The following is an 11408-nucleotide window of genomic DNA, read 5'->3' on the forward strand; positions in this document are numbered from 1 at the left end:
CTTACACACAAGCAAACACTAAAGTGTATGTCTGGTCTAGATGCAGTAAGGTACAAAAGAGAGCCAATCATACCTCTATAAAGCTTTGTATCCACTTCTTTACCTTTTTCATCATTGTCAATTTTGATTGTTGAACTCATAGGAGTGCCCATGCTCTTCAAATCTTCCATTTTAAATTTCTTTAGCATATCCTTGATGTACTTTGATTGATTTATGAAGATGCCATCTTTCATTTGCTTAATTTGAAGTCCAAGAAAAAATGTGAGCTCACCCATCATGCTCATTTCAAATTCATTCTGCATAATCTTAGAAAATTTCTTGCAAAGAGATTCGTTAGTAGCACCAAAAGTTATATCATCAACATAAATTTGCACAATAAGCATATCATTATGATGCTTCTTAACAAAAAGTATTGTATCTACTTTGCCTCTTTGAAAATCATTTTGTAAAAGGAATTTACTAAGCCTTTCATACCATGCTCTAGGAACTTGTTTTAAACTATATAGGGCTTTAGTAAGTTTGTAAACATAATTTGGATGCTCATGATTTTCAAAGCCTGGAGGTTGTGCAACATAGACTTCCTCATCAATATAATCATTTAAAAATGCACTCTTGACATCCATTTGGTAAAGCATAAAGTCCTTATAACATGCAAAGGCACACAACATTCTAATAGCTTCAATTCTAGCAACCGGAGCAAAGGTTTCATCAAAATTAATCCCTTCCTCTTGGTTGTAGCCTTGAGCCACTAATCTAGCTTTGTTTCTAACAAAATTGCCTTTTTCATCCATTTTGTTTCTAAAAACCCATTTAGTACCAATAATTGAATGATCTTTTGATTTAGGCACTAAATTCCAAACTTTATTTCTCTCAAATTGATTTAGTTCTTCTTGCATGGCAAGAATCCAACTTTCATCATTTTGAGCATCTTCAAAACATTTAGGTTCAATTTGTGAAACAAAAGCAACATTACCAAAATATCTTCTCAATTGTGCTCTAGTCATCATCCTCTGAGATGGATCATCAATAATGTCTTCTTGAGGATGGTTTCTATGGAATCTCCATTCTTTAGGTAAATCTTCATGTTGGGGCTCATTTACTTGTAATTCTTCCAAATTTGGCATTTCTTCATTGATTTGATCTTCATTGGCATCATGGACATCTATTGTAGTTTCTCCTTGAGTTTCTTCATCTTTGTCATCAATTTGTTCCATTTCTTGACTTGATATTATATTTTCTTTTCCAAAAACCTGCTCATTATTATCATCACAAATATTTTTCCTTCTAATAGAAGGGTTAGTCTCATCAAACAAAACATGAATAGTTTCCTCAATAACCAAAGTTCTTCTATTGAACACTCTATAGGCTTTACTCTTTGTTGAATACCCAAGAAAGATTCCTTCATCGGATTTAGCATCAAATTTCTTTAAGTTATCCTTCTTGTTATTTAAAATATAGCACTTACAACCAAATGCTTTGAAATATGAGATATTTGGTTTTCTTCCTTTCCAAAGCTCATAGGGGGTCTTTTTCAAAATTGGTCTAATCAAAACTCTATTCAACACATAGCAAGATGTATTAACAGCTTCAGCCCAAAAGTATTTTGGCAAATTATTTTCACTCAACATAGTTCTAGTCATTTCTTGCAAAGTCCTATTTTTCCTTTCTACTGCCCCATTTTGTTGTGGTGTTCTAGGAGCTGAAAAATTATGATTGATTCCATGTTTATCACAATATTTCTCAAACAAATGATTTTCAAATTCAGTTCCATGGTCACTTCTTATAGATGAGATGCAAAAGCCTTTTTCATTTTGAACCATTTTACTAAATGAGGTGAATTTTTCAAAAGTTTCATCTTTATGAGCAAGGAAAAATGTCCATGTATATCTTGAATAGTCATCAACAATAACTAAAGCATATGACTTTCCACCAAGACTAGTAGGAGTTACGGGTCCAAATAAATCAAGATGAAGCAATTCTAGTGGCCTAGTGGTAGACACAATATTTTTAGATTTAAAGGATGCTCTAGTATGCTTTCCTAGTGCACATGCTCTACATTGAAATTCATTTTCATAATGAATCTTAGGAAGACCATTAACAAGTTCTTTCTTAGATAATTTTGAGAGTGTATGCATTAACAGCATCAGCCCAAAAGTATTTTGGCAAATTATTTTCACTCAACATAGTTCTAGTCATTTCTTGCAAAGTCCTATTTTTCCTTTCTACTGCCCCATTTTGTTGTGGTGTTCTAGGAGCTGAAAAATTATGATTGATTCCATGTTTATCACAATATTTCTCAAACAAATGATTTTCAAATTCAGTTCCATGGTCACTTCTTATAGATGAGATGCAAAAGCCTTTTTCATTTTGAACCATTTTACTAAATGAGGTGAATTTTTCAAAAGTTTCATCTTTATGAGCAAGGAAAAATGTCCATGTATATCTTGAATAGTCATCAACAATAACTAAAGCATATGACTTTCCACCAAGACTAGTAGGAGTTACGGGTCCAAATAAATCAAGATGAAGCAATTCTAGTGGCCTAGTGGTAGACACAATATTTTTAGATTTAAAGGATGCTCTAGTATGCTTTCCTAGTGCACATGCTCTACATTGAAATTCATTTTCATAATGAATCTTAGGAAGACCATTAACAAGTTCTTTCTTAGATAATTTTGAGAGTGTATGCATGCTTGCATGACCTAGTCTTCTATGCCACAAATAACTAGAGTTATCAAGAGATACTAGACATGTACCATGATTAGTTTCAAAATTATTCATGTCAAGCAAGTAAACATTATTGGATCTATTTGCAATGAACAATGTGTCATTATTTAAGTTATTGATTGTACATAGAGAAGAAGTAAACTTTACCTCAAAACCTTTATCACACAGTTGGCTTACACTTAGCAGGTTGTATTTCAAACCTTCAACAAGCGATACATCTTCAATACAAGGTTTGGTTCCTATTGTGCCATTTCCAATTATTTTTCCTTTCCCTTTATATCCAAATTTTACGTATCCTCCATCTTTCATTGTGATTTTTGAAAACTTGTCCTTTTCACCAGTCATGTGCTTTGAACAACCACTATCTATGTACCATTTTTCACTTTCCTTCATCCCTTTGAAACAAACCTGAAATTTAATCATTGAACTTTAGGTACCCAAGCAACTTTGGGTCCTTGAGGGTTAGTGACCTTAGGTAAGGTTCCCTTTGGTACCCATACCTTTTTTACCTTAAAAAGACCTTTTCTAAATGCACAAGAGCTAATCATATGACCTCTTTTGTTGCAATAATAACATGTAACATTAGGCAAGGAAGATGTAGATGCTTTAATGAAATAATTCTTGTACTTGTCATAGTTCATGAAACCATCAAAACCAATTCCATATTTTTCATTTGAAATTCTTTGGTTTCCAAGAAGTACATCTAGAGTTTCTTTTCCCTTTGTAAATTTTGCCAAATCATTTGTCAAAGATTCTACTTTAGCCTCAAGAACTTTATTTTTCTCAATAAGCATTTCACAAGTTTCTTTTGAGGTTTCCAACTCTAAGTCTAGTTCTTTAAACAAAGCAATTTGTCCTTTGTAAAATTTATTTTCTTTATGCACATTGGACATGGCAATATTTTGTGATCTCAATGATTCGATCTCTAAATTCATTTTAGTGCATTTTCTCTTGTAATTCCTATACTCATCATATACTCTAGCAAATGCAAGTTCAAGTTCTTCTACATTAGGAGATTCATAAGAATTTACCTCATTGTCACTTTCTTCTTCCTTTTGTGAACTCTCTACTTTCTCTTCAAGTGCCATCATACAAAGAAGAGCAGTCTCTTTGTCACTTGATTCATCATTTGAAGATTCTTCACTGTTGCTCCATACTACTTTCATAGCTTTCTTGCTCCTATCTTCTTTTCCTTTCTTCTTTTTGAGTAATGGACATTTGGGCTTGATATGTCCAGGTTTGTGACACTCATAACATACAATTTCTTCTTTTAAATCTCTGAAGTGTTTATACTTGGGAGTATACTTTTTCAAGAATTTCTTGTATTTGCTTCCTCCCTTCTTGAAAGCTCTTTTGAATTTTCTTGCAAGCATAGCCATTTCATCATCATCATCACTTGAAGCATTTGAGTTGTCACTTGAGTCAACTTTGAATGCAACTCCTTTCTTCTTATCTTCATCCTTGTTTGACTTGAGAGCAATGCTTTTCTTCTTCTTTTGCTAATTTTCAACTTCATCTTTCTTATATACCATCTCATGTGCAATGAGAGAGCCAATGAGTTCATCATAGGTGAAAGTTTTAAAATCCTTGGTATCTTGGATAACTGTAGTCTTTGCTTCCCAAGATTTTGAAAGTGATCTAAGAATTTTCTTCACAAGTTCAGCTTCCTCAAATCTTTTACCAAGCGCTTTAAGAAGATTTACAATATCAGTAAACCTTGTACTCATATCCGCAATTGATTCTCCTGGCCTCATTTCAAACAGCTCATAATCTCGAATAAGAAGGTTTGCTTTAGACTCTTTGACGACATCAGTTCCTTCATAAGTGACTTCAAGCTTATCCCAAATTTTCTTAGCAGATTGACATCCTGAAACACGATTGTATTCATTAAGGTCAAGTGAGCAATGCAAAATATTAATTGCTTTAGCATTTATAGAAATTTTCTTCCAAGCATTGTCATCATATTCATCTTCAAGTTTTGGAACCTTTGTAGTTCCTGGACCATTCTTTTGAGGAACATGTGGACCATTTTTAATAATTCTCCATGCATCAATATCTACAGATTGTATGAAATTTCTCATTCTTACTTTCCAAAATGAATAATTAGTGCCATTGAAGAGTGGTGGTCTAGTGATTGAGTAGCCTTCAACTAATGGTGCGGGTATACCGGCAGAATTACTAGATGAACTAGCCATTGTGGATCACTCTAAGGTTGTAAGACCCTAAGCAAGAGAGACAAGCTCTGATACTAATTTGTTGTCCCAAAATAGTCCAAGAGGGGGGTGAATTGGACTTTAACAATTTTTCGGCCCTTGCTTGTAGCCTAATGAAAAATTATGGCTTTGTTCAACTAGGTCCTTTTCTATATAAAATGAAAGTAATATGTGCTTCAACAATGTGTTTCTAAGTTGCAATTCAAGCCTCAATCAATGTATATGGCAATATCTAACAAAGCATGCATCATACTAATTTTTCAACTCACTCAATAAGTCCACAAATTTATCAATTCAATCTATTTAACCAACATTCAATATCATGTATAACAAGAAAAATTTAAATTGCACAAGAGTAAGGAGGTCAAGTTAAGAGAGATAAAACACAATGATTTTTATAGTGGTTCGGCTTAACTAGCCTACATCCACTCTCTCAAAGAACCCTCTTTGAGTCTTCTCTCCACTATTTGCTCTTTTGAAGGCAAGAGACCAAAAGCCCTTTACAACTTTTCAACACCAAGCTTTTACCAAGGTAGCTTGAAACCTTCACAAATGCTATCACAAGCACTTTCTCTCTCAAGCTTCAATAGGTGCTTGTACAACCTCTCTTAAATGCAATTTAATGTTTCAACACTCACTCTTACTCAATACAAATCAAACTATAAAGAAGAGATGAGTTGATTTGCCAATGGTAGCTCAAAATCTTTAAAGCTCTTGAATGAAAGCAATAAATGAAAAATCAAAGTTGGATGTAACACCCCAAAATTTTAAATTTTATTATTTTATGAGCATTTTTGGTATTTTAATTTTATTTAAATTTTAGGAATTTTTTTGAGATTTTTTCGGATTTTAAAAATCGGGTTCGATTTTTCGTAAATATAAACTTTGATGATTTTTAAAAATTAATTTAAAGACCACGTGGCAAAACTAAAAATATATTTGGAATCTACGAATTTTTCTGAGTTTTCTGAAATTTTTTTGAAATTTTTGGACCTCGTTTTCGGTCCCGAGGCAGAGTAAAAATTCAAAAATTTTGTATCCTGAATCGAACCAGCCGAATCGAACCAGACCGGATCGGACTGGTCGAATCGGACCGGCCTTTTCTTTTTCTTCTTCCCTTTGCCGCGTGCGTCCGACCTCCTCCCCTTCTCTCTCTCTTTTCTCTCTCCTCCCTCCTCCCCTTGCCGCGCCGCCACCTCCCCTGCCTCCCCACCTCGCCGGCGCGCCGCCTCAGCCCTCCCCCACGGCCGGCCGCCTCCTGGAACGCCGGAAAACGGCTCCAGAAGCGACGCGCAGCCCTCGCACGACCATTCACCTTCCCGGCCAAAATCCGGCCGATCCGGCCACCAATCGGACCGGGTCTTGTGTCTAAACTCATCTACTCGTCGAGAGCTTTCCATAGACACCAAGAACACCGAAATCCATCAAGCGGTTTGTCCAATTTTTTCCCGGGAAGTTTTAGCCCATTTTGACTTTCGAGCTAGATTTCTCATAAACCGTTAACCCCACGAGAAAACCGAGAGTACCAGAGCGCTCCACTCGTCGAGAGCTTCGCGAGGATATAAATTTCAAAATTTTTTGACACCGTTTTTCGTTGGGTCCCATGGAACTTCGCAGTGTTTTTCCGAGTATTAAATGAGCTTAGAAAATTCTGAAAAATTTATGTACTAACCCCCGTGTTGTGGGCTTCGTGTAGGTATCCTCAATTCGTGGAAATTCGACAGTTGACTGGGTCTGTGAATTTTCGGCCAGACAGACCTGTTACCGGAAAAGTCTCCGAATTGGACCGAGGTTTTGGCTACCCCCCCATTGTCAGACGTCCCGAGCGCATCCCCGGAGTCGGAATCGGCAAAGATAAACCCGAACCTTGCTTTTTCATAATTTTCTAGTGCTTAAATAGGATTAAAAATTCATAAAATATTCGTGGTAGCTCAGAAAATTATGATTCTTTTTGCAATAGCCTAGTAATATCGTTAAGGACCGCGGGGCAAAGTTTTAGAATTTTTAGAGCTTATTTGGGTAGTTTTTGCAAAAATGATAAATTATAAGGACTAAATTGAAATTTTACATATTGTGATGGATGACTGATTTGATGGGCCCAGGAGGGACTGTGTGATGTGATTGAGTTGCGGATATATGGGTTGTGAATATAGAAGTGTGTTTTAAGCCCTTTTGCAGGTTAGGTAGGTCCTAGGTATAGGGGAGACTCTGCAGGATTTTCGGCATGACTTAGGACGTATTTAGTCTTATCTTGATTTGTATTGAGTCATTTATATTAAAAAATTGTAATGTAATTGTCAGGTGAGCCGGGACAGCCTTCTTTCTCCGCCCAGCCGCCACAGTGACCGTTGTCAAGTCTGTGAGTAAAATATTAATTTTAATTGTAATGTCACTATTATTATATGTTCAAGCATGCCCATGCATCACTTATATGCATATATCTATGTAGATAAACTTTAGGCATGATTTATGTTGCATTCATAACTGTGAAAGTGCCATGTATGTTATTGTGGTAATTTGGAGCAGTGTGCGTGCGTTGGCGTGCGTGTGATGTGGTGTGGACTATGGATAGGACGGGTAGACACGGCTTGAGATCTTTGATGGGACCCGGTCCTTCGGGGTAGACACGGCTTGAGTTCTTCGCTGGGACCCCGATTTGGTTATTAAGTGAAAGTCCGAGCTGAGTTCTTCGCTGGCACAGTTGGAATTAAGAGAGCTGTATAGGGGATCAGCTCCCATATATATATAATTGATATTGCTTGATGTGTGAGTGCTCTAAATTACCTTTTTGATATTATGATGTAAAATTATTGCTGGTGTTGCATTTCACTCTACAGGGTGCATGAGTTTTAGATAGTTATAGAGATTATGGTTAAAATTGATATTTTACTCTCTGAGTCGAACGCTCACTCCTGTTCAATATTTTTTCAGGCTACAGGAGGATTTTATTGTGGTTAGCCTGCTTTTCTCCTTCGCAGGTTGTTTATCAATATTTGTTTAATTTTATTTACTCCTAGAATTTCCGCATGTGTTAGAAGTATTTATTTGATTTTGGTCTGTAATATTATTACCATGTTGGACCTGTAAACGTATAATGATATGCATGTTTGATGGACTGGATGAGGGAGCTGAGCTCCCATATGTTTTTATGATGATATGAGTATGTGGAGGGTGAGTTGAGCTCCCCAATTGAGTATTTACTGTGTTTACAGGTCGGGTGAGTCAAAAACTCTCCGTTGAAAGGTCCATTTTATGGCCGGACTCTGTCCAGTTGATTTCTTGAAATTGGGCCCAAATGGGCCTTAGAGTTGGGTTAAGTGAATAGTTAGGCTTACTATGGGCCTCGGGGGCTTTAGGCTGGCCCAGGTCCTAGCGCCGGTCCGGCCCATAGGTTGGGTCGTGACAAATGTGGTATCAGAGCTTAGGCTCCAGATTCTTAGGGAATGTTCATCTAAAGTGTTGGGAAGAGTCTACTAGGAGTCACATGTGGAAAAATAGGGTCCACATTCGTCTTGCATTGTCATCTTTGCTTCTAGTTTCTGCTTTATATGTTGTGTGTAAACATGAGTCTATAGAGCTATGTAATGTGCAGTTTTGAATTTTGTGGGCTAATGCTGCTGAATTTCAGGAAAATGCGTAGAAGCAGGAGAGCTGCCACTACACCAGAACCAGATGTGCCTGACGAGGTGTCAGCACAGGATGAGGCGCCTGCCCCGAGGAGGCGGGGTAGGAGGCCTAGAGCTACTCAAGTAGAAGAGCAGCTGCCAATAGTTCAGGATCAGTCTTTCATGACACAGGGTCCCATGGACCCCATGGCAGCTACTCTAGCTGGTTTGCAGAGGACCATCGATATGATGGCACAGTATATGGTCCACCCTCCACAGCAACAGCAGTCCACCGCACCAAGAGGGGAACCTTACAAACAGATAATAAATTTCAAGAAGTTAGTGCCTGGTACTTATGATGTGTCAGACGATGCATATCGGTTTTTGAATTCTTGTAGACAGGCAGGAACAGAGTTGCAGTTGACTGATAGAAGACTTGTAGAGTGTATGCAGCATGTCATGGGGCCTATGCCTAGACAGTGGATGAATGACTACATATTACCTCGGATGGAGGTTTTGTCGTGGACTCAGTTTGTGGAACTGTTCATCAATCGGTTTGTGCCAGAAAGCTTTAGGGGTCAAAAGCAGTGGCCCTTTGAGGCCTTAAGACAGAATGGCAGGTCTGTAGATGAATATGCTACAAAATTTCTTGAGTTGAGCAGGTATGCCCCTACAGCAGTAGCTACAGAAACTATGAAGGTGAAGAGATTCCTAAAGGGGCTGGACAGGAGATATGCAAACCTGGCCATGATGTCTGATCAGTCTTTTGATGTGGTAGTTGATCGAGCCAGACAGATAGAGATTAGCTATGCTGCAGATGACAGCGGAAGAGCAAAGAAAAACAGAGCAGAGGGTTCTTCAGGTACTCCCCACATGGGTACTCCAGATAGTGGTGGCCAGAGTAATTTCAGAGGAAGAAGTAGGAACAAGAAGAGTGGTTTTAGACACAAATCCCGAGGGTTCAGACCAGGGTACGGATCCAGCAGTGGTCACAGTTCGGGGTATAACAGTTCTGGGTCTGGTTCAGGATCCTCCTTGGCACCTTGTGCATAGTGTGGAAGAGGACATTCAGGACCTTGTATGATGGGTTCAGGAGTATGCTTCAGGTGTGGCCAACTAGGTCACTTTGCTAGGGAATGCCCCATGTTTAGTGAGCCACAGATGGGGTCACAGGGTTCTGTTGTAAATGTTCCTCGCCAGTTGTATCCGGGTGCTTCGGCATGGCGGCGATCGATTCGATGGCCACAGGCCGAGGACAAGGGGACGTGGATTTGGAGGCGGTCAGAGGTAGAAGTCGATGTCGTGGTTCTGCCACTCAGGGTAGGGGTCAAGCTCAGGTTTTTACCCTGACCCACCAGGATGCTCAAGCTTCAAATGCAGTTGTGGCAAGTATTCTTCTGGTCTGTTCCTATGAGGCTCGTGTTTTAATAGATCCGGGTGCTACGCACTCATTTGTCTCCCCTGTGTTTGCTATGAGGTGGGGTAGAAACCCTACAACCTTAAAATGTCCTTTGTCGGTAGCTACCCCACTTAGTGACAACATAGATGTAGATATGGTTTTTCCAGGTAGCCCAGTAGTAGTGGATGGAAAGATCCTCTCAGCAGACTTGGTTCCTCTATCAGTGATGGATTTCGATGTAATCTTGGAAATGGATTGGTTGGCAACTCATTATGCCACTTTAGACTGCAGGAACAAAAAGGTGCATTTCCACATACCTGGTGTGGAAGAGTTTAGCTTTGATGGTGACAGGAGCGTGGCTCCATATAATTTGGTGTCAGCAATTAGTGCTAGAAAAATGTTGAGGCGTGGATGCTAAGGGTATTTGGCATTGGTGAGAGATACATCTGTAGAAGGTGCCAACATGGAAAATGTTCCTGTTGTTAGAGAATTCATGGATATCTTCCCTGAAGAGCTTCCAGGGTTGCCACCAGAAAGGGAAATAGAGTTCTGCATTGATGTTATTCTGGGTACAAACCCCATATCAATGCCACCTTACAGGATGGCCCCAGCAGAATTAAAAGAGTTAAAAGAGCAACTATAGGAGCTGTTGGACAAAGGTTTCATACGTCCGAGCACTTCACCCTGGGGTGCTCCTGTTCTATTTATGAGAAAGAAGGATGGGTCATTGAGGTTGTGCATTGACTATAGACAGCTGAACAAGGTGACTGTGAAGAACAAGTATCCACTTCCTCGAATCGACGATCTGTTTGATCAGCTTCAAGGGGCTAGATTCTTTTCCAAGATAGACCTGCGATCAGGCTACCATCAGTTGAGAATCAGGAATGAGGACGTGTCCAAAACGGCATTCAGGACAAGATATGGTCATTATGAGTTCTTGGTGATGTCTTTTGGACTCACTAATGCACCAGCAGCCTTCATGGACTTGATGAACAGGGTGTTCAAGCCATTTTTGGACCGTTTTGTCATCGTATTCATAGATGACATTTTGGTATACTCTTGGACCGAGGAAGAACACGTGTGGCACTTGAGGATGGTGTTGCAGACTTTGAGGGAGCACCAGCTCTACGCCAAATTTTCGAAATGCGAATTTTGGCTAGAAAGCATCTCATTCTTGGGACACGTGGTTTCTAGTGAAGGTATTCAAGTGGATCCCAAGAAAATTGAAGCTGTAACTGATTGGCTTAGGCCTACAACAGTCACTGAGGTGCGAAGTTTTCTGGGTCTAGCTGGCTACTATAGGCGTTTTGTGCAAGATTTTTCCAGGATAGTAGCTCCCTTAACTAAGTTAACTCGGAAGAATGTTTCATTCATTTGGACAGATGACTGTGAGAAGAGCTTCCAGAAGCTTAAGGAGTGTCTAACCATTGCCCCTGTGTTGACACTACCAATGAGTGGTGAAGG

The sequence above is a fragment of the Hevea brasiliensis genome, chromosome 4 (genome assembly GCF_030052815.1).
Source record: "Hevea brasiliensis isolate MT/VB/25A 57/8 chromosome 4, ASM3005281v1, whole genome shotgun sequence".
Lineage (NCBI taxonomy): Eukaryota > Viridiplantae > Streptophyta > Magnoliopsida > Malpighiales > Euphorbiaceae > Hevea > Hevea brasiliensis.